This window comes from Parasteatoda tepidariorum, chromosome 8 (assembly GCF_982258835.1).
Source record: "Parasteatoda tepidariorum strain Cologne lab strain chromosome 8, Ptep-v5.0, whole genome shotgun sequence".
Classification (NCBI taxonomy): domain Eukaryota; kingdom Metazoa; phylum Arthropoda; class Arachnida; order Araneae; family Theridiidae; genus Parasteatoda; species Parasteatoda tepidariorum.
In genome coordinates, this window is record NC_141762.1 from 72,893,618 (window position 1) to 72,918,819 (window position 25,202).

A 25,202-nucleotide genomic window follows, 5' to 3' on the forward strand; every position below is an offset into this window, starting at 1 on the left:
ATAAAATATCGGCGCTTTGGGTGATTCATTCTTAAAATCCATTTTTACCGTAAAATATTATAGCACAATTTTCACAGTAATACTTATTTAATTAGAATGTTTCCGTGATTTTATGTTAATTATAAGCATAAAAATTACGGCATATCAGGTTGTTTCATAACATGTTCCGGTAAAAATGAATTTACGGTAAAAAGTACTGGTACCCCGAGAACCGGTACTATTTGTCGTTTTATAGAGTGACAAAAGAGCTAGAACGTATTATTAGAAGTGTCAAAGTAGATAGTGGAGATTGATGGTAAATTTATCAAGTGTGTTACGCTATATTTTTCCAGTGATTAGTTGTTATCATCACTTAATTTGGTAAAAGTAGTAAAATATTGTGAATTTATTGAGTTTATTAAGCTTATTTAGATAGTCCTAAACTCATATGCCTGGAAATATACATTGACTTTATTATTCAAAGCAATGACAGTTTTTCCAATCTGAGTGCGGATTTTGTAGCCAACTAGAATAGTTTATGCAAATTCTGTAGGTTGATTACAGATTCTGTTTCCGTCCTGCACTGACCATAGTACTGACGTGACGAATCAGCGGTAGACTACACATTGATTAGTATCCTCTTGCTACCTGGCTAACCGTGGAAGGTTTCAATTGTTTTCCCCTCCATGTAACGCAAAAGTAGATTTTTCCATCAAAATATCCTCTCTGAAAGCAAGTTAGTCCCAATGCTTGATCCATGAGTTGTCTTGTCTTCTGGGTTGGGTTCAAAATCACTAGGCAAAAGAATTAAATATTGCCAGTCGTTAAACTCATAGTTAAGTCAATACCAGTTATAAAATTAAATATAAAAACAAAGGGAATAAAGTACTGCAGTTTGACACTGACACTAGTAAAAATCTGAAGTACTTGAATAATTATTAAAATAATTATATGTAAAAATCATTTACTTCTTAATTGGAACTGTTTTACACCACAAAATAATCACCATTTACTATATTCTCCATTACAAATTCAAAATTGTATTAGTTTCTTATTCCGTAACTTCATTTACACGAATTAATTTAATTTTTTTGCTTTTTTAACAAGCTACAAAAATTGTACTTAATTTTTAAGTTTTTCTCTTTCAACAATCACTTTAAAGTCTTGTCCTAGAAAACTGTAATTTAAAAAGAAATTGTATTACTTTTATTAATCTATAATAATGTAAATTATATAATATGAGCTAAAACGTGAATGATATCGTCACAATATACTGTTAAAGTAATGAGAGTTAGCAGTATGTCGATTTTCTTCTTCATTTTTGAAGTTAATGAAGTTATTTCATTGAGAAGCTAGTTTTTCACAATTTCTTTTCAGATTGCAAAAGTATACTTAAATATGTAGCTATACAATTAAACTGAGAACGTTTATATTTATAAAGTTTTAATACATATAAATATTAACTAAGGTACATAATACTCCAGTTCTTATATTGAATTTGTTGTTGATTTTTTTAAAAATAAAATACCAATATTCAACTAGTGGAAGAAACGTAAATATTGCACAAGAAAAACATTATAAAAAGTATATTTGTATAAAAATTCAGAATTTTGTTTTAAATATTTTGTTTGTTCAAAAACTAGTTTAGTATTAAATATGCAGTTAATTCAAAAATGAATATTTAAATAAAAAAATTAATAATTTTAGCCTTTTTTATATTTATGTTTACTTTAAACATGTCGGTTTTAGAATACTTGCTTTTCTGTAAACATTGGGTTTAGTTTATATAAGTTTATATAAAACAGTTAGTCTAGACATAAGTATGTGAGAGTCTGTACTGTGTAAAAATAACGAATCTTAAAACTTCTTTCAGTCTGTGTTTACCTAAGCTTATTTTTCTTAATTTTCATTTTAATTATAAATCTCTAGAGCATTATTGGACGTAATTGTATTCTTCGTTTAGAAACTTTATTTAGCAATTTTGCCACGATAAACAATACTATACATAAAACAAAAACTTCAAAAGCTTGTTGTATTTTACTTTTACAATATTTTTGCTGCGTCTTGTTGCTTGTTGAAGGGTAGAAGCTTGAGTCTTTAAATATTTGTGGTTATAATAGATTTTTATAAGATTTATCTATGTACAGTGAGTCAAAAAAACGAACCATCCTGAAAAACCTTTGACCTAATGATCGGATTTTCGCGTTCCAGGACTCAATCTGAATGGTTTGACGTGGTGCCCTCAAGTATGCTAAGCAAATGAAGCAGACAATATTTAAAGTTACGACATGAGACAGAAAAACGTACTTTCTTTTTATAAACATACTTTTTTTCAACGGATTCAGATTTCTGATACCAAAAATATAGTGGAGAGCGATTTAAAGTTTGTACCCCTAAATGTTAATTTTACTTCTTACATTTTTCACCATATCTTGAGTACCATTTAAGCGAACTAAAAAAAAATTGCACACAGTTATAACTTCGTTTATCCAAAGAAATTCCATGAAAAGTTTAAAATTTAATAAAAATTTATTATTTTTTTATTATTTTATTAAGCAATAATCAAAAAAAGTTTGAATTGTAAGGTATACAACTTTTACATCATTTTAAAATATATAATTTTAAATGGAATAATTCAATGTTTGAGGGAAATTGGTTGAATGGTTCCTGAGAGATAGAATTTTTGAAAAGTCGTATACTAAAAATTTGATTTCTCAGGAACTATTCATCCAATTTTGCTCTTTATTTGTATTTTTCAATGTAAAATTACATAGTATAAAATTTTATAAAAAATTTGCACCTTAGAATTTAATATTGTTTGACTATTTTTAAATAAAATAATAAGTATTAAATGAAATTTATTTTTGTTTAGAATAATCTTTAATAAAGGAATTTTATAATTGTAGGCAAAAGTTTTTCTATGTGTTTAAAAATTTCTCGAGATCGGGGGTAAGAAACATTTGTTCGCTCTCCTGGTCAAACTACGAAGACCATATTTCCTGAATTGGTGCTACCTTCTATATTTTGAGGGTCAGAAATACTAATCCATAGTAAAAAGGCATGTTTATTCAGAGAGAGTACGTCTTTGCGTCTGATTTCGAAACTTAAAAAAAAGTGTGCACTAATTATTTAGCATCTTTGAGGTCATCATTATTTTGGGTGGCCCGTTATTTTTCCTGGAACATTTTATGTGTATATAGGATAAATCAACAGAAATTAAGAGGAGGATACACTCTATCGTAAGCTACAAAAGTAATCTACGATGCTTTTTAGTTGATTTAACTTGCCTTGACCTTTAATATAACATAAACTTTAATCTACGACACTTATTAAGGTGATTTAACATAACTAGATTGTTTTTAGGCAAGATGTCCCCCTCTTTTTTGATTGATATTTCATAAGAATTGGAAAATTTAAAACACCTAACAACAAAAAGTAGGGAATATAATGAGTCATTTTCCTTTCGCAGATTAAAAAAGTAATTAAATAATTTCTAATTCAAAAATAATTTTTCATTTATAACATGGGCTTAAAGGAAGAAGAAAGATTGCTTCAAATGTTTAATTAAAGTATTTTAAAGGTACTAATTTCAGATATGTCAGAGTATGGTGATTGTTTATCCACTATTCACGAGTCCCGCAGTGGACTGATCGTTAAGATACGATTCCCAGCAGATCACCGAAGTCAAGCATCACTGGCTACGGTCAGTGTGCGGGTGGGTGACCACTTGGATCAGTCTGCGTAGGGACCGAGGGTGTGCGGTATTGGTCCTCGTTAAACTGTGCTACCGTAAAGTGCTCGACTTCGCGCGCAGGTCGTCGGGCTACCGAAGCGGGGGTGCCATCCCCTCCGCAGAGATCAAAACTGTGATGGCATGTCTTCGGATCATGCTCAGGGATGTTTTCCAGACCGTGGCACAATAGCCCATTATGCAGCTCTAGTGCGACGCAAATTAACAACAACAACAACCACTACTTACGAGATAGTGGGATTTAGTTATTTATTTACGCACCTTAGGTATTATGTACTGTACGATTGCGTTAAGTATTTATTTACATTTTTTACGCTGTTTTCATTGTAAATGCAAAGAGCGGTCTAAAAACTTCTTTCAGTTTGAAAACAGAAAGCCTAATTTTACGGAAGACTGCAATAATATACATCGATTCTTATAGCTGTATTTAACCTATTACACTTACACTTCAGAGAGGTTAGCAGAAGAGCAAGTAAAACAGCATTATATTATTTGGGTCTCCATTGCCGCAGAGTGTTATCATTCTGCAAAATGTTTAGTAGCGCAAATGTAATGTGTTTAAAATTTTGTACCGTATTTCCTCATTTTTATGCAATCTGTTTAGGAATTTGTCAAGAGACAATCAATTATTTGCATTAAGCACGCACACGATCCTATAAATCTAAGCCAAATATATTTATTTACTGTTATTCATCCATGATTAAGCTTTGATTTGAACCCACTACCTCCATTTTAAATAGTGATTGGAGGAAAGACGTGACTGGTGCGAAAATAATTAAAAGGGTTATTATTAATCCTAGATTTTTTTTTATTTATTGTTACACATACATGTAAAGACTTATATGCTCATTACAAAATATCATTTATAAGCCCTTCCCAAATTTAAAAAAAATATTGATCAAATTAATGAAAAGCATTGCAAAGATGGATTTTCGCAACGTGCAGGCATTTAATTCGAATAATAGAATGCCTCAAACTGCATGTGGGGGCAGTTTTTCTCTACATTGTGTTATCGGCATATCGACTTGGCAAGAACATATTTACCCAGCTTTGAAATGAACACGCAATCCTGCGTATGTGTGCGTAACCATAAATTAATACATAGATGCATAAATAGTAGGTTTTGAACTAGCTAACTCTACTAGTGCGAAAATAATTAAAAGGGTTATTATTAATCCTAGATTTTTTTTATTTATTGTTACACATACATGTAAAGACTTATATGCTCATTACAAAATATCATTTATAAGCCCTTCTCAAATTTAAAAAAATATTGATCAAATTAATGAAAAGCATTGCAAGGATGGATTTTCGCAACGCGCAGGCATTTAGTTCGAATAATAGCATGCCTCAAACTGCATGTGGCGGCAGTTTTTCTCTACATTGTGTTATTGGCATATCGACTTGGCAAGAACATATTTACCCAGCTTTGAAATGAACACGCAATCCTGCGTACGTGTGCGTAACCATAAATTAATACATAGATGCATAAATAGTGGGTTTTGAACTAGCTAACTCTACGCCTCCATTTTAGGATGTTGGAAAAGCCCTGATGTGATCATTTTATTTACCTGATGTAGTGTTTATTTAGTAACAGTTAAGCTACTGATTCAGCACAACATTATCCACTCATTTGTACGTTTATTGTTGCTGTTTTTGCTCATTTACGTCGCACTAGAGCTATTGGCGACGGTCTGGGAAACATCCCTGAGGATCATCCAAAGACATGCCATCACAATTTTGATCCTCTGCAGAGGGGACGGCACCGTGCTTCGGTAGCCCAACGACCTGCAAGCGAAGTCGAGCACTTTACGATAGAACAGTTTAACGAGGACCAATACCGCACACCCTCGGTCCCTACGCAGACTGATCCAAGTGGTCACCCACCCTCACACTGACCGCAGCCAGTGATTCTTGACTTCGGTGATCTGCTGGGAACCGTGTCTTAATAATCAGTTCACTGCGGGACCTTGCACGTTTACAAATGTAATTTTTTAAATAAATATAAATGTTAGTAGATGTTAAATTACAGCGGGAAAAATATTCGGACGTGCGGCAAAGTTAGAGGTTAATACAGCAGGTAGCCATGTACTTTATGTACGTCACACTTGACCTGAACACTGGGCTATTGGAGACGGTCCATGACATCACAAATTTTACGAGGCCAATTCCTCAATTTAGACATAGATTTGAAGAGGAAGGAAATTTTCTCCAGATTCCTATACCCATGGTACTGCTCAGCAATCGACAGCAGCACTTTCGATTCCACAGATTTTGAGCGTGCGTATATCGCATGCACTCGGTGGGTCTTAGCAACGTCGATAATCGAATTCCGGACTCGCTGGGCTTGATCTGATTTTTTAACCACTGAGTTACCAGGACCCATCAATAAAATTGACATTATCGGGTCATCTCAAACTATACTAGCTCTGTTAAAATTACAGACTTTTGCTTAAAATTACCTAATTTCAACGTATTTACTACCAGAGAACATGGTTGTTAAAACTACCATTCAATATTAATTTAAAAAAAATTCGTTACCGAAGTGCTTCGTTAAAAATTACCTTTTTTCTTAGTTTTCCCAAAACGTACGGTAAATTTGACCCTACTCTGGTACTTTTGACCATACTTTCTTTCCCAAGTGCATCAAAAAAAAAAGGGCCAACAATATTTGAAAGACAAAACCTTGCATTTTAAAAACTGGCAAATACGCATTCGTTAAATACCATTTATATTAGTATAGGCAGTTATTATTTGAAGATATCAATTCATATATTCGCGAAACAAATACTTCTTATTTCACCAATCCCAAAATCTTTATAAGCACTTTGACGCAAAATGCTTTAGGTTGCAAAGAAAATATTTCCTTCAAAAATATTTGAACAGCGTTTCACATTCTACTGACAAACTATCACAACTCCAATCTGGTTTTCCGCGTCCCGAAAATTACGAATACGTCAATCATGAGGTTGTTCTTCGGCGACAATTACGGCCACACATTATCAGCAACTTGAAAAGAAACCTTTCTTGCAAGACGTGGTTTTCGTGGCCGTGACGGTTTCTGTTGTTCTAAACTTAGGAAATGACTAGAACCAGCGCCATCTCTTGGTGAAGCATCGCGATCAATATCGCTATTGCAAAAAGACGGCGAGAGACTGGATTGTAGGGTAGGGAATCTCAACATTATGGTCTGTGGTATACTGGCGGATAACAGCGATAGTGCAATACCGGCAGTTTCTATATTGCTCGTGGATGACTATTTTATAAAAGTGTTTTGATTTTTTGCTGCAAGAATAATAACCATTTTGGAATTACGTTTAAAATGTGGTGTCAAGAAATAATGTGTGCGTGAATTGGAAGATTAGAATATTTTTTAAGAGTGATATTGGATTGCGAGGAATTCCATGTGCCAATTCCAATTAAGGATCTAAGTATTCGGATGAGAATATAAATATTTCTCGACATTCATATAGGTGTATAGTTGACTAGTATACCAAAAAAAATTTGGTGAGTTGAAATTTACAAGATTATAAAGAAAATATTTAAGTCTATATTTTAAAAATATTTTTAAAATTAAATTTAAAAAATAGACTATCAAAATATGATTGAAAACTTCTTAACCATAACTCGATATAATGTGTTCTTCAATTGTCTTTAAAGCTTATTTTTTAAAGATTATTCAATAACAGATTTTTGGATATTGTAAATATTCCGTAAATGATTTTAAACAATTTTAAGAAAATATGTGATATATTAGGGAAATATAATATCTCTATATCAGAAAAGAAAAGTTTCTTTTTTATTTATTCATAACTATTGTATTAGGAATAATGCCGAAACTTGAATTTTTGAGAAACATCAAATATTTAAAATAAAAATTCTAATAGGAAAATAATTTATGACAAAACATCATATTGATATTCAGCATAGAAGTATGATTAAGTGAAATAGTTTTGTGTACATTTTCAAAAATCTACACACATTAAAAAACGTGAATGATTTGAATTAAACTGCAGATTAATTAAAAAAAATAATAATTATGAAAAGTACAAAATAATTAATTGTAACATCGCTCTGTGAATCGATAGTTATTCACAAATTTATTATTAATCAGCATTGGGAATCAAGTTAATATCGTAAATCTGAAGTAGATATAATACTATTATCAGAGTTTCCTTTTCTTGCTATTCATATTATCTTATGATCTTTAATACTCAATACTAGATAAGCTAAAAAGATTTGTTAATAAATTAGAAATTACATGCTAAAAAAATCTGTTGAAATAGAAGACATTTTTTAATTTCTGTTATTTTAATATACATTTGTAGGAGTTTCCCTGCTTTTTTTCTGCGAACAAAAAAAAAATTTGAAAATTTAATAACAGACATTCAAATATTTTTCTTTGAAAAAATATATTGCTTTTTTAAAAAAATCTTTTAAATAAATCTCTAAATATGTGCAGAGATACGAGTAGGTAAATTATGTATTAGTCTTCTTTACAGAGACACATTTTGACATTTAATAATACAACCTTCAGAAATATTGATAATCAAGATAGAAAAGAAAGGACATGAAGAATTAATTTATAGTGGTTTGCGTCAAATATTCTTATCGAAATAACTCGTTCGTTGGATCAAAGTTGTTTGCCGCGTAATCGGAAAACGTTTACTAATCTATAATTCAATAAGTAGTGCTTTGTTTATGGAAACAAAATTACTAGCACGGTGGAATTCTTAAATCCCTGTTTTAAAAAGAAGTTGTTTTCACAAATAAAAGAATGCTTGCCTTCATTTCTCAAACTATGGCATTTTTAAAATATCCAATTTTGTCAAGGACTAAAACGCTTAGTAAATAAGGTTTTTCATAGATTTTCTTTTATGGATTTTGCGTGGAAGCTTCTTTCTCATTTTGTCTACCGAATGATTCATTGATTATTATTAAATTTAGTTGACATTTTCACTCAAATATAATAAAATTAATCAATGCGTCTAGCACTATTTGATTTTATTAATTTTAAGTAAAGAAACAATGCAAAATTCGAATTTTAATGATTTATTAATCGTATTAAATTAGGAAATAAAAAATAGTTATAATATAAATTCCAATGTGTGATAAAATCTAATCTTTGTCTTATAACATCTGAGACATAAAAGACAACTGATGAGAACGAGATTTTACTTAAATTTATATGTTTGAATAAGCATACTTGCTGAATATGATTTATAGTTTATTTGCTTGAGACACAAAACTCAGAAAACACAATTCTTAACAATTTTATTCAATATTTTATTTATGAAAATATATATTGATTTTTGAATTAAATGATTTTGTTTCTGCAAATCGGAATAAAACTAAATAAAAAATGTTACTGTATTTCTCATTATGTAATGCTAAGAGTTATATAAAAGGTAATTGTGCATGCTTTGAAAATTTAAATTGCCTAAATTGGAACTTATACAGTAATTTGAAAGCTATTGTTTTTAAAAAATTCATGGAATTAAATATATTTATTGACCCAAAAATTCAGATTTTTCTTTATTATTTTGATTATTGTTCCTGTGATTATTAACACTAAATAATTAAAAGTTATAAAATCAATAATAAAATTATCACTTAAAAAATTTAAAAATCTATGGGCAATTAAAATTTTTTCATTATTATTTTCTTTTCACGATTCAAAACGTCTCAATTACGTTTCAGATTAAAAATGCAAAATTCTCTGAAAATATTTAATAAACGTTGAATTATTTTTGAAGTATAATTTTGCAAAAGTTTAATATTTTTTCTCAATAGAGTATTTTTTAGTATATTTTGATATTATTTGAAAAGCGGGTTGGCAATTTTGAGAGAATATTTCAGAAAATCTTCAATCATGACAGAGGAAATACAGGAGTTTTTAAAACAATGCTTTTAGAACATGAAAATGATTCTGAAATTTCTCTTTGAAATTTGCGAAATTTTGGTTTGTTATAAATAGATATTAGTAAATGTAATGTTTGCTGTTTGTAAGATCACCTTAGATTTATTCAGTAGCTTTACTTTCCTTAAAATTATGATGAATGCAACCGAAAATTCCATGATAATTTTACCTTTGATCTGCAAAGTTGATCCTTTCTACTCTTGTTATACAGTACTTAATAATATACAATAATACTGTTATTAGTGACATATAGTATTATATATTACTATAAGATACTTAAGTACTCTACATTTAGAAAAAACTAATTCTTTATTTACGTTTAAGTGTAAATTTAAGTTTCATTAATAATTTCAAAATTAAAATGGTTCTTAATTAGTTTTTATTATGGTCAATATCTTTTGTACGCTTTTAATTCACGCAAAACAATTCAGAAGTATTTAATTAATATGTAGAGGTAGGCGAGTTATTTGTTACAATGTTTACTGAAAATAGCCCTTTAACTGATGCTTTTAAAAGAATTAATAAAATTCTCTAAATGACTGTCATTTATATATGAAAAAAAATTAAGAGCTGTTTAAGCCATAAATATTTCAAATATAATTTAAAGTTTAACAATGCCAAATGATTTCTAGTTTATGTTTTTGGATTGGAAAGCCTGAACGGAAATTTTATGATTCATCAATTCATTATATTTTACCTTGAAAACTTAATTATACACCAGAATTATTAGGGAATATAAAAAATATATATTTTTAACATTCAAAGACGAAAGAATTATATTTTACTCTCCATTTAAATTACTCAACTTAATAAACCTAATTCCATTCGTTATTTTTGTTACAATTAGCAACAAATATAAATTAAAAACTTTAAATGAAAATATTGAAATGGACCTAAATATAAGATCTAAATGTGCACTTTCATATATAATACTACCAAATTCATAGCCAAATTTGTTTTAAAAAGTCAGAATTCTGAGCTTTTTTAATTTTCTGATCTTCTCGCAGAATTCTCGAATTTTTCTCAAATTCTAATTACTTTTTCCTTTTTTCTAATTTTTTTCTGAATTCTAATGACTTTAGAGAAATTTTTATATTTTATTTTTAATAAAATGCATCGAGTAAATACTAATTTTAATCTCACTTGCAGTCGTAGAGTGAAAAATTTAAATACAATAAAGACAAACTCCTTTTTCTTCCAACAAATGATATTACTATAGGTCGGCAAATCAAGTACGCAATAAAAATAATAGGGCAACAATTTGTCCTAAAGTTTTACCATATACAACAATAAGCGACAATACAGAGAGAAGCATTAAAAAAGGCTGTGGAAATTATCCAATTTAAAATAATTTTAACTGATATTTAGCTAATTTAAAATAGAAATTTGAACCTTCAATTAATAATGATATCAGATTCATGTCTTAAATTTATTTCAAGAAATTTCCTCAAAATTTTCTCAATTGTTTGAACTACCTACTCTCAAAATTTATAAATTTTTTCTCAAATTTCAATTATTAATTACGTTATTTAATTGCTTTCTTTCTAAATTATATATACTTTTATTTTCTAAAATTCTAATTACATTTGAATATATTTCATATTTCACTTACACTTTCAATCATTGAGTGAAAAACATAAATACAAAAAAAATGTCATAAACCTTTTTTTTCAACAAATGACATTGTTTTTGCTCGGAAAAACAATTATATAGCAGAGACATTAGGACAGTAAATTTTAATTTGGCTGAATGTGTTCTTCCTGCCACATACAGCAATACAGAATAAAGCATTAAAGAAATCCGTAGAAGTTCTATAATTTTAATGGATATTTTGCTAATTACTTACTAGCTAATTTAAAATCAAAATTTGTGGTTTCAGTTAATAATGATTTCAAATTCATGGCCTAAATTTATTTTAAGAATTTTCCTCAGAATTCTGAATTTTCTCAATTTTTTTAACTATCTTATCTCAGAATTCACACATATTTTCTCAAATTTTAATTATTAGTTATGTTATTTAATTACCTTTTCTAAAATTCTAATTACTTTTGAATAAATTTCATTTTTTACTCACACAGAATTTTTCACTTTCAGTCGTAGAGTCAAAATGATAAATACGAAGAAAAAATAACGCCTCTTAAACCCCTTTTTTCAACAAATGACACTACTATTGCTCGGAAAGACAATTATTTAGCAGAAACATTAGGACAATAAATTTTAATTTGGCCCATTGTTTTCTTCCCGCTATATACAACAATACAGAATGAAGCATTAAAAAAGGCAGTGGAAGTTCTCTAATTTAAAATAATTTTAATGGATATTTTGGTAGTTACTTGCAAACTAATTTAAAATCAAAATTTGTACTTTCAATTAATAATGTCAGATTCATGGCCTAATCTTATTTTTAAGGATTTTCCTCAGAATTCTGAACTTACTCAATTTTTTGAACTATCTACTCTCATTTTTCCGAAATTTTAATTAGCAATTACTTTTTTTTAATTACTTTTTTCTATGAATTCTAATTATTTTTAAATAAATTTCAGATTTTATTTACACAGAATTTCTCATTTCCTGCCGTAGAGTAAGAAACCTAAATACAAAAAATTGCCATAAACTCTTTTTTTTCAACAAATGACATTACTATAGCTCGGAAAAACAATTATACAGCAGAAACATTAGGGCAGTAAATTTTAATTTGGCCTAATGTTTTCTTTCTGCCATATGCAACAATACAGAATAAAGCATTAAAAAAGGCCGTGGAAGTTCTCTAATTTAAAATAATTTTAATGGATATTTTGCTAATTACTCACAGGCAAGTAGAAGAAACGCAGAAAGAAGACACTGCGAGTGAAATTAACATTTCTGCTGTCCTGATGAACCGCAACAGAATGCATGAAATTCTAACACTTTGAAAAAAGAAGAAAGTCCACCCTTATTTGTTACAGTTTATATTTTACTCTCAACGCTTCATTCTTTCTGAGCAGTTTTTTTTTACGTAGAAACTCCCAAGATATTAAATAAGCAGAAGCGAGTAAAGTGTTCTGTGCCAAGGGAATGGATGTTGTTTCTTTGTAAGATACTGTCCAGTTCTTTTTACTTAAGTGATAAACTTTTTGGCACACTTATGAGGATTAATTCTCTAATAAATAATTTTTCTTCGAAAATAAAAAATCTTATCTAAACATTTGCAACTGGGAAAAAGAAAAAAAATCTCTGAGTATGGTGTATTTAATTATCAAAGTGATTGGAACAGAATTCCGTTGATACCTTCACGGATAGATTTAGAGCAAAATTTAATGTATATTTAAAGTTATTTTAGCGAATACAGTTTCATTCAGGATTAATTCTCTAATAAATAATTCTTCTTAGAAAATAAAAAATCTTATTTAAACATTTGCAACTGGAGAAAAGAAGAAAAAATCTCTGAGTATGGTGTATTTAATTATCAAAGTGATTGGAACAGTGTTCCACTGATACCTTCACGGATAGATTTAGAGCAAAATTTAATGTATGTTTAAAGTTATTTTAGCGATTACAGTTTCATATTGATATTGTGTGTTTATCATATTATATATTATAACCATCATTTTATTGTCCATTTCTCTTTACATTGTCCTTAATTAATAAGAATGTCTAAAATATTACGATATTAAATCAGCAACAGCTAATAAATGTCGCATGCTAAGTGAATCAGTGATAAAACCAATAAACAAATTTTAAAATGTCGATATCAAATTCATTTTCTAGGATAATTGAAATATGCCCAATTCACAATATGCAAAACAATTGACTGTAAAAAACGAATACCCAAATTTCAAGAAACTTTCTACGTTTTTGACAAAAAAAAATTCTAGTATATGCCCTGAGCGAAACTTTCGACAAAATGACGAAATAACTATCGTCTCTTTTGGTTGAAACTAATTTCGTCGTAATTACAGAAATATTCAGCTATTTTTTTTCGAAATAAAAAAAACCCACGTAGCCCATGTTGGAGGGGAGTTAACGACAATGTCAACCTTCATCTATGAAAAGTAAACTATGAACTGGTAACCTTTTTAAATGAATAATATGGCATTATGTGGAGGTTGTAAAATACCCCGGATCATATTGCCAAATTTATTACTGCTGATAATTAATCTTAAAAATACGGTATATCAGATTCTTTTGTATTGTAAAATATATCGATGAAAATGGATTTTTGTGGTAAAAAATACCGTCATACAGTAAGCCAATACATTTTATACAGTGTGACAGGTAACAAAATTAAAGCAGAGTAAGAATTATACCTGATATAAAAGTGAAATATTGATAACAAGTAGCAAAGAAAGAAATAATATTTTTAATAGTAACATAGTTTAATCCCTTTGCGAGTTGACTGAACTCTTCTAATCCTATACTTAAAAATTTATACATAATATGATTTTCAGAAACTTTAAAAACATATGTTTTTCTAAAATAATACTTCTAGTGAAAATATGTTCCTGGACTTTTATGTTTCTATGAAAATCTTTCACATGAAGCTTTACCAAAACATAAGAAATTACCCAATCTCATGTCTCAACCAAATACATATAGAGAGCAATGATGCTATAAATCATGAAACGACTCAATATTTTTCCATTTGCTGAATGTGATATGAAATATTTTTAAACAATGTTTTCATTCTACTGAATATTGGACATAAAAATATGTTCTGCAGAAACTGAAAAATGTTTGCTTCTCCAGTAGTTGTGATACTGATAATTTATGTATTCTCCAGCTGGTTTTTACCTTATTTATTTTTGAAGTAGATGCGCCAAATGTAAAGAATAAGGATATAAACACAAATTTTTATGTAATTAAAATTGCTATAACGTTTCAATCTTTTGTTTTATTTGATATAAAAAATCTTTTGGACAATAAACTGTAAAATATTTGCTTAGTACGTTCTTTTAATGTGGGAGTTTATAAGATTTCCTTTTTAGTGATAAGAAAAATTTGTGCTAGAATGGTTAAGAACGAATATTAGAACACTTTAGTTGCGCGTAAAAAGAAGTTTTATGGTTAAAATATTTTCTCATAGTCATTCCGCAAAAATTCCGTTTAGAGTTTGACTGAAAAGATTAGAATTTTTTAGAATACGCTTTTAAAGAATTCTAGTACTATTTGAAATGTTTCTTACTTGATTAAAAAATTGGAAAACATAGTAAAAGAAACAAGAGATTAAATTCTGGATACTTGTATAATATAAATATTAAATATACTACTCTAAGATTAATATAGTTTGGTTTCGATATATAAAACTTTTATGATAATGTCTGCAAATTTTAATTTTTTTAAATTACGTGAAAAAAATTTTACTCATTTTATAAATAAATAAAATCACGAATTCTCTGTTCAATAAAAATGTCTTTTTTTTAAGAAATTGCTTTTTATTTATCCTGAAATATTCTTCAGAAATATACATTTTTTCGCAAAGATATGCAAATTGAGTTTAGCAGATTCAGTTTAACTGTATGAACTGTATTTTTTCAATAATAAATTTTTATTTTTGAGTGAAACAGAAAAAATTTTGCTAGTTATAAAATAAAAATATTTTTATAACTGGTAGGAATTAACCATGATTATGAAACACGCTTTAATAAAAGCGAAATAGTTTTAAAGTAAGCAAGAAATGTTTTAAGGACTGTGCCTTATTATGTTTATTATATACGAGATACGCGTATTGAAAAAAAAAAGAATAGTGTTCTTATAAATTTATTTAAGTAATGAAATTTCTTGTTCACATTTTTAATAATGAACGTATTTTTTATTTTATTTTAATAACAACTATTAAAGAATTATAACTAATAAATTAAATTAAGATCAAAACTAGCATTAAAAATACATTTTTCTTTATTAATAAAAATTTTTTTAAGTATTTCAGCATTCATAATAATTTTTTATTTCAGAATTTACAATAAATACTGGGCAGGGATGGCCTGGTTAATAGGGGATTGGGCCTTTGTCCAACAGGTCGTGAGTTCGATATCCTTTGGCCAAAGACTCCCCGTGTAGTAAATAGTGACTGGTACAGGTAAAATCTGTCTGGTCACAAAGGCCTCTCGGTTATCACAAATAATACCTCTGGCGGTACTGAATTGAATACTGAATCTCTGGTTCAGGTCAAAATTACGATCCGTGGATGAATTGATGTATGAATAGGTCCACCTATAAATGAGATGTGACGTATGTGCGTGGTAAAAGTTGAATTCGTTCTCATAGATGGCATACTCGAAAACAAAAACAAGCCTCCCTTCGTCTTAATGGCATATGGCGACAGCAACAATAAAATAATATTGTATTTTTACTTTTATTTCATGAATTTATTTTTAAATGTTTTCTTCGTTTGCTTTTACTTTGCTTAAAAACCTTCTTTCTGTTTTTCTCAAGTTAAGATCATTAATAAACCACTTCACCGTCTTGTTTCGACAAATAATCATTCAAGAGCATTTAGTAATATTCTAGAGTTATTCCTTCACTTTACCATTTACATTCAGATGACAAGGTGACTAAGTATTTCCGTAGTTTCAACATAAACCTGAAATATTAATGATGATGGGAAATATATGGTTAGTCTAGCAACATTTTTCACATATTTCGGATGCAAATGTCGTATGCTGTCTCAGATTTCATACCAATTTCAATTTGTTTTCAAGATTTCATATTTTAAGCTACTCGGCAATTTTTTTAAATATCTTCAGATGACAGAATAGGAAGCTTTGTGCCAAGATATTCAAAAATCGTATATTTATGTAAAAATATTGTCTCGAAAATGTCGTTAAAAGGTGGTGTGAAAGTGACAAATATTTTTTAATTTTTGTTGTAGAAGAAAAACTTTTAGTATTTTAAAGTTGAAAAAAATAAAAGCCGGAAACATATATAAAAAATGGAAGTTTAGAAATAAAGTGAGTGATAAAATAACTTTGTAAAATATGTTTACAAAATACGTTCATATGTAGAGTAAATATATATAATAATTTCAAAAGAGGAGTATATATAGACAAAATATCTTAAGATAAGGTTTAATTAGTGAGATAAGATTATGATTATTTCTCTTTCCATTTTTTTAAAGAGAGAACATACACATCTTGTAATATTTCCATTTTAATTGGAATTTCGCTAATAAGAGTTTCATCTATATTTTAGTCCAGCTTCCACTAATGTTACATAATTAAAAAACAACTGCAGTAATCGAAAATTTTAACAATCGCTGTAGTTACATTATATTTTTGGAATAAATGAATGAATCTTTATGAGAAAAGCACAAAAATTGAGAATTAGTTTTTCGCAAATTATGTTTGTTGTTTAACTATTAGGTATTTTAAAATTATGTACCTATTTTATAAAATAACACTATTTAAGCCTAAAACACACTACAAAATTCAATGTTTTTTTTTCAGTGACTTTCATTTTTTAAAAAGAAAAACTTGAAAAAGCATTTTTAAAACATTTATATAAGGATAATAATTTAGTATTGACTGGTTACAAATCCAAAAGACTTTTACTTGCATCCTCGTATTTCGCCGCAAGTGACAAATTTTTTATAGATATTTTCAAATTTTGAATAAATTTAAGTACAACTATTTCTTTTGATCTTGCAATTTTCTTTTTACCTTATGTTCTTTATCTACTTTCTGAAAATGTCTGCACATTGAAAATTGGAGAGTATTTTTACTTGAATAATAATTTTTTTTTCAAATTTCTATTAAATGGGAAAAAAGTTCTTTTGATATGCTAATATTTATTATATATACATATGTAGATATATTTTATTTAAAATAAATATTATACAGGGTGATTCTAGAAAGATGGGCAAAATTTTAGGAAGTGATAGTGCACACCCAAGCAAACAATTTTTATCGAAGAATGCATGGTCGAAAACAAAACGCAAAGGTGCTGGCTCATTTGTAAAGTTGTTTGATGCGAACGTGAAAGCTCCATTCCTGTTGCGTTACTTGTAGCCAAGCTTTCGGCCGCTGCAGGGAAAGTTTGTGACACGCTTGGTGTGTTTCAGAATGCTCGCCTATCTTTTCTTCGCCGTTGTACTGCATGCATAGCGGCCACCGGGCACTGTTTTGAACGCTTATTGTAATCACATGCCATTAAATTTGCTTTTACACTGAAGAGCCAAAAAAACTGGTACACCTGCCTAATATCGTGCAGGGAAGAATGTATGGAAAGCCCATATCGATGATGTTTCGTTGACTGGTTCGCACGCTGGCACTTTTGTTGATGGCCCAGCATTGGAATCTCCTGCAATTTGTGGAAGGGTTGCACGTCTGTCACGTTTAATGATTCTCGTCAATCGTCGTTGATCTCGTTCTTGCATGATCTTTTTCCGACCCCCAGAGATGTCATAGATTTGATGTTTTACCGGATTTCTGACACTCACGGTATACTCGTGAAATGATCGTACGTGAAAATCCAAATTTCATTGCTATCTCGGAGATGCTATGGCCCATCTCCCACTCGCCGACTATAACGCCACGTTCAAACTCACTTAAATCTGTATAACCAGGCATTGTAGCAGCAGTAACCGATCTAAAAACTGTGCTAGACACTCGTTGTCTTATATACGCGTTGCCGATTGCTGGGCTGTAATTTGATTGGCCCCATACCCCTCTATTTGCATACTCATGCCTGTACCAGTTTTTTTGGCTATTCAGTGTATAACTTAACTTTATCGTTCTTTGTGTGTTTTTGCCTCATATAAGAACATAAACTTTGACGCCCTCCAGCGGTTTTGCGCTTTGTCTTCGAACATGCATTCTTTGATAAAAATTGTTTGCTTGGGTGTGTACTATCACTTCCTAAAATTTTGCCCATCTTTTTAGAATCCCCATATATATATATATATATATATATATATATATATATATATATATATATATATATATATATATATATATATATATATATATATATATATATATATATATATATATATATGTTACTGTGGATGACCAAAATTGGTTGTTGACTTCCACCGGTGAATGTTGACAGTCGCATAGTGTTTTTGGTAAATGTCCGAAATGTATGCTAAGGTTAGTTAAGTCCACTGCCCAGTTTGCATTTTACCGGTAGTCTGAACATTGATGTTTCTCCTAATCTATCCTCAGCAGACATTAAAATATAGAATAATAATATCAACCAGTAAATTAATTTCAAATCGGATATAATAGATATTTCGAACATTCACCAAACGACTATATGATTGTTGATATTCAGCGGTGAAAGTCGGAATTCTCTTGCTTTTGGTCATTCACGGTAGCATATGTATCGATATACACTAAAGTATTTGTACAAAGATAAAAATAACTTATCATTTTGTCATTAATAAACCTATAAATAATTAGATAAACTTCATTTATAACATTTTATAACATTTCAACATGATATGGACGTAAAATATTATTATTTCTTTTAACGTAGATTAACTTATATTTTGCACAAATCGATGAGATCCCCTTAGCACGTATCACAGCTTTGCAATTCTAAGGCATTCGAGGTACTAAATCTTGCAATGTTTCGTTACAAAGTGTTTATATTCATCAATAAAATTCCAAAATTAAATGTAAACTGAGATTTAATTTAATGTTATGTTATAGCTCATGTACAATATACAAGTAACACACACTATGTATATTATTTAACATAAGAACTTCTTACGTAGTGATGTTTTCAATAAAATGAATCTATTTTAGAAGACAAAACTCTTGCTGTGTCTACAAAAGCTAAATAGATATTTTATTTGTAGCAGTTCAAATATTACATTGGAGAAAAAGTATGGGTTTGAACAATCGGAATTTGGCAAAATTTAGTTTCTGGTTTGAATGGAACACCAAACAGCTCGATAATTTTTAGAGTAGAGCTTTATCAACGAGTTTGGTAACATTAACAATAAAGTATGATTTTATAATATGTGATGTAATTTGGTAAATGTGGTAAAATTTAGTTATTTTATAATGATACTTTAAAGAGTGGCATAAAAACCATTTATTCTGCTAATATTTCTTTTTATCTAGGTATATTTTTACGAAATGTATGTTATTAAAAGGTATAATTTAAAAATCAATATTTCCGAAAAATCATTACCAAAAAAAAGACAAAATTTCCAAATTAATGCTTTAAATTCTAATCATTTGGAATTTTTATAAATTTTAGCTTCGTTAAGAAGAAAACTGTAATTACGATTCAGTGCGGTAATTATAAAAGACTTTTTTTTTCCTCCATGTACGATTTGCTTACTCGGGGAAAAAGTTTTGCAAAATTATAATTTATTTTGTAGAATTTGGTTTTTCATTTAATACCCAAAAAAAAAACGGTTGTATGATCAAAAACCCATTTTGGCTTATGTGTTAGGATTTTTTTAAATATTTTTTTTAAAAATTCCTGATGTATTTACCAGTTTGCATTTGGCAAAATGAAAAGCAGGAGACAGAAAAGTAGACTAAAATCTTAAAACATGCATAAAATTGTATTTAATTTTCCTTCTAAGAAATATTGAAACATACTATGTTTTATTTGAAGAAATATGTTTTTTGAAAGAGCGCAACAAATACAGCTTAACGTACTTTCTTTTTATGAAATAAAAAAGTTAATTTTCAAACCTTTAACCACGAAATGCATGCCATTCAACGAATTTCTATTTCCTAAAACCTCTACTTTTTATATTACATCATTTATAAAATAAAGTAAGAATCCATGATCATCAACTTTAAAAAAACGCCCAATGTTCAGCAATAATTCATGCTGGCATTAGGAGATTTGCTTGCGTAATGGCATGAAACGAACTTTTTTTTTTCACTCATCGATAGATGTTTTGCATTTCTTACAGCTAAAATGAAAGAAACTATTTAAAGGCTTTGAAAAAAAATGAATAAACTAAATGAATAAACTAAATGTAAAAGAATTTTTTTTCTTAGCAGATTTTCCGATTTCTTGATTTTTCAATTTAACTCGGATCCAAGTTTATTGCAATTGCAACTATGTTTGCGTTTCATTTGAGGTAGGCTTCTGTGAGTTTACTTTTCGTAAACTTTTGTATTGATTTCGTTGATGACTTCTTTCAGAAATAAGAATAAAAATTTATTTTTCGCCACAAATTTTTGTTATCTCTATTACCTAATACGGTAAAAATATGCTACGTTTCAATGTAAGAGAAATTTCAAACGTGCTTATGCATGAAACTGCTTTGTATATGTATATATATATATATATATATATATATATATATATATATATATATATATATATATATATATATATATATATATATATATATATATATATATATATATATATATATATATATATATATATATATATATATATATATATATATATATATATATATATATATATATATATATATATATATATATATATATATATATATATATATATATATATATATATATATATATATATATATATATATATATATATTTTTTAATACTTTTGAAAATAATTTTAATAACTTTTCTTATTTTCTTCTCGTAATTCATTTATTTTCTCAATTTTGTTTAATATATATATATATATATATTAAACAAAATTGAGAAAATAAAGGAAATATATCTCTTCATCAGCTTACACGATTATATCCGCAAGAGGAGTGCTTTCTAATATTGTATCAATATAGCCAAAGCAAAATATATCAATACAATAGTGTGAGGAGCACTCAAAAAATTGAAACGAAAATAGAACACATTAAGTAAAAAATATGTGCGAAATAAAACATATTAAGCAAAAAAAAAGAAAAGAAAATGTAAAGAAATCACAGAACAAAGTACGAAAGAAAATCTATACAATGAGGAGCAAATTTAAATAAACTTACGCGTATCGGAATCTTTCAAGAATGATTTAAAATATTTTCGTAGATTGCCATATTACAAAATAGGACAACCGAACCATAAATAAAGTAATAATTTATGACACGTTCTTACTGCAATACTGAAGCGCTTTTAATTTGTTAGTTACCTCGTATGGGGCCGAAAATGGATGTGCGCAAAGGAATAACATTATACTGGATAATTTAAAGTTTATAACTAATAAAGTTGATAATTAATTATACAATGATAAAGTGTTAATAATTTTAACAAATCAGCAATTATTTAAAAAAAAAAGAGAAAAGAAACAAGATTTGCTCGTTTTGCAATGATTTTCAACAGACATCAAATTATTATTACACCTGAAATTCAAAAAAATAGGCTCAAAGAGCAACGCCCTAAACACGCGAAATTCGAAAACCGAATGAAAAACGAAAGCAAAGGGAAAACGAAAGTAAGTTAATAGTAGTTACCAAGCGCTAAGGCTGCATTGAATATGATCACTATAACTTAGCACAATAAGGACAAAAAGAATAGAGAGAAAAAAGAAGAAAATTAAAAAGTTTTATTAACTGCACATAAGCTGCAAGTATATAGAACTCATAAAATAAGTTAAAAAATTAGAGAAGGATTTTATATATATATATATATACACACACACACACAGTGGAGGTAACTTCATTGCAGTATGTTTGTGAACAATCTGGCTGCAGCAGATACACACGCGTTTCCTACTAAAGAAGGGCATTTATTCTCGAGAAATGAACAAAATAATTAAAAGAAAAACAGTTGCTTGATTATTTTTTTAAAAATATATTATTAGAAACATTTATGGCCACAAATATCAAAATCATGGAATAAAAAAACGTCCCTTAAATTGATGTGCAGATTTATTGTTCTCCCATCAAGAATTTCGTAAAGTTAATAAACGGTCGGACTGAGAGGAAATGAATATTTTAGATACTTGCAGATGGGCACGTATTATAACAGGGAGGGCTAACCTGTTAATCTCATGACAGACGTAACAGGGTTTTGGGTCCCAGTGTTGACGCCACACTATATCGTCCATCCCCTCATCTCATGAAAGGTTTAAAGTGCCCGGCATTTACTCTAAAATAAGGCATACTTTAACAATTTAGAATTAACGACGTTTAATTAGAAGTGACATTCGCTGCCTTTTTGACCACGATAAGAAAATGAACATAACTATTAGGTTTTTAATAAAACATCATTGAAAAAAATTTATAGATTGCCATTTTTTAACATCCTGCAGTATCTTTAATCGTACTATTTTTAATGTGTGCAGAAAATCGTTATCATTTTTAGGATATATTATAACATTTTAAAGTAGTCACACACTATTGTAAATATTAGTGGATGATTTAACAATTTAGAATTTTGACTAAGCTTTATTGATTAGACTTTAACAATTTAGAGTGAACAGCGCTTACCTAGAAGTGACATTCGCTGACTTTTTGACCACGATAAGAAAATGAACATAACTATTTAATAAAACATCATTGAAAAAAATTTATCGAAGGCCATTTTTTTAGCATCCTGCAGCGTTTTTAATCATACTATTTTTAAAAAAATCGCAGAAAATCGTTATTATTTTTAGGAAATATAATAAAATTTTAAAGTAGTCACACACCATTGTAAATATTTGTAGATGATTTGATATAAAAGTTACCAACGAAAATTCTGTAACTCTTTCTACAAATAAATTTTTTGAATGATATACATTCTTGTTTTTCGATGGTAAAATGAAACACTTTTCTTTTACTCGTAATTCTGGGTGTAAGTATGTATCTCAATTCAATGAAAAAGCTCAAAATAAAGGACTTTCAGAAACTTGTAAAGAGTTACAAGTTTTAAAAAAATTTAGATAAAAAGGCAAAATTAACGTTAGAGAAAGTGAAACGGAGCATACTCTAGAAACCATCCGTGTCGTTTACATGTCGCTTATTTAATTGTAAGCAGCTACCCTAAAATATTTACTCATTCTAAATACTTACTTTCTCAGGGAGATTTTTAGGATTATGAATTATGTTAATACTTCAATGGATACGTACTCAAGATGTAGACATTTTTATTTTTATTTTAGGAGTAAACAAGTTTTTAGGATGTAAAAAAAATGTCTATTGGGACATTTCTTTTTTATAAAGAAACGTATCCATTAGTTATGTAACGTCATGTTCTTCCTGCTACTTCTGCCTTTGTCTTTTCCTAGATATGTAAAACAGTTAAAAAAATATTTGGTCTTAAGTTCCATAGCAAGTCAAGAAATTCATCCAAACATGATAGTCTATTTTGCCCACACACTGAATAAATTTTTAACGGCACTAATTTTATTAGTTTCCTCTGCTTTAAAATACAAATTAGAATTTTTCACATATTTTCCTATTTTTCTAACGATAAGGTAGATTAAAAGTCATTTCTTAGCGTATTGAGAACTCATATATCGAAGCGATCTGAATGGAAATAATTGAAAAATGCGTAACCAATTACGAGAGGTTGGAGAGCAACGAAAATTAGAACAGGGGTTATTTTATAATAAATAAATAATTTAAAACTTGCACAGAGTTAATATGATCAGGCACTTGTTTGAATAAATTATAGATAAACATTGTGAGAGGAACAGTATGCTACATTGAAGCAACACACTGAAATCTCTGTTGCTATCATTTTGACTGCAATAGTTGCTATTCGTTCTGATTATTATATATTGGAATTCTCGTTCTGATAATTTTCAATATTTTTCTTTTAAATATTTTTGCAAAATTCCCGAAAATCACTTAAACAGGTATATTTTCACGAATTAAGTCTTCTCAAAGTTTATTTTTCGGTCAAAATGACTGCTCCGGTCACTCTAATGTTAATTATAATACTAATTTGACGATTATAATACTAATTTGATTTAATGTTAATTATAATACTAATTTATGTTAATTATAATACTTATTGACTACTCACGACGCTGAACTGAAACAAAAATATTTTGGACGAAATCACTTAGCTTGAAAATCATCTTTCTATTTGATCTCTACGTAGACTAAAACGTTTGCTGTCATAGAAAGAGCGGTTCTACAAAATATTATAAAAATAATGATAGCTTTTGACGAAATATTATTAGATAAAATAATATGGACATCAGCCTGGAAGCACGGAAAAAGTATTTTTTTTTTATTTTCTCATATATGTCTGAATTTTAAAAAAAATCCCTTCAACTGTCTTTAAAAAATTATCAGTTATCTTCTTGATAAAAACTTTATTTTTGCAGACAAAATTATAAAATATACTTCTAAATATAATGGTAATAATTCAGACTTAACTTTTTGACAATTAAAAAATGTGGGGAATATGCATATATAGTTTAGCTAATTTGTTTCTAATTTGTTTGAAATAAATATTTTGAAAGAAAGAAAAGAAAAGATTTATTTTATCAACTGGACTTTTAATTTATACAAACAAAAGGGTTATTTTTAACAACCTTTAACAAATTTTTTCAGTTATTAATTCTTTTGTTTAATGTAAAAGCTATAAAAAATATTTACTATTTAAAAATAATCATAGTAAATGTGCAAAAATATGAAAAAAGAGCTTTGCTTAATTTAAATAAGCTCGATTAGATTGATCATTTTTAGAGGGAAATCTTTTTTTTCCCCTTGCAGAAATTATATCATTGCTTTTATTAAAAAAG

The 25,202-nt window shown here is 28.4% G+C and overlaps 1 protein-coding gene across 2 annotated transcripts in view; it reads left to right on the forward strand.

Annotated features, from left to right (window-relative positions):
• The first annotated feature begins 6,866 nt into the window (after nt 1-6,866).
• Nucleotides 6,867-25,202, forward strand: part of LOC107444296 (neural cell adhesion molecule 2) — an 802,953-nt gene continuing 784,617 nt past the window's right edge. Inside the window, exon 1 of one of the 2 annotated variants that reach the window (XM_071181215.2) lies at nt 6,867-7,237. The gene's annotated coding sequence lies outside the window, so the exon portion shown is untranslated. The remainder of the gene's footprint in view (nt 7,238-25,202) is intronic. The other variant, XM_071181216.2, reaches the window with a different exon arrangement.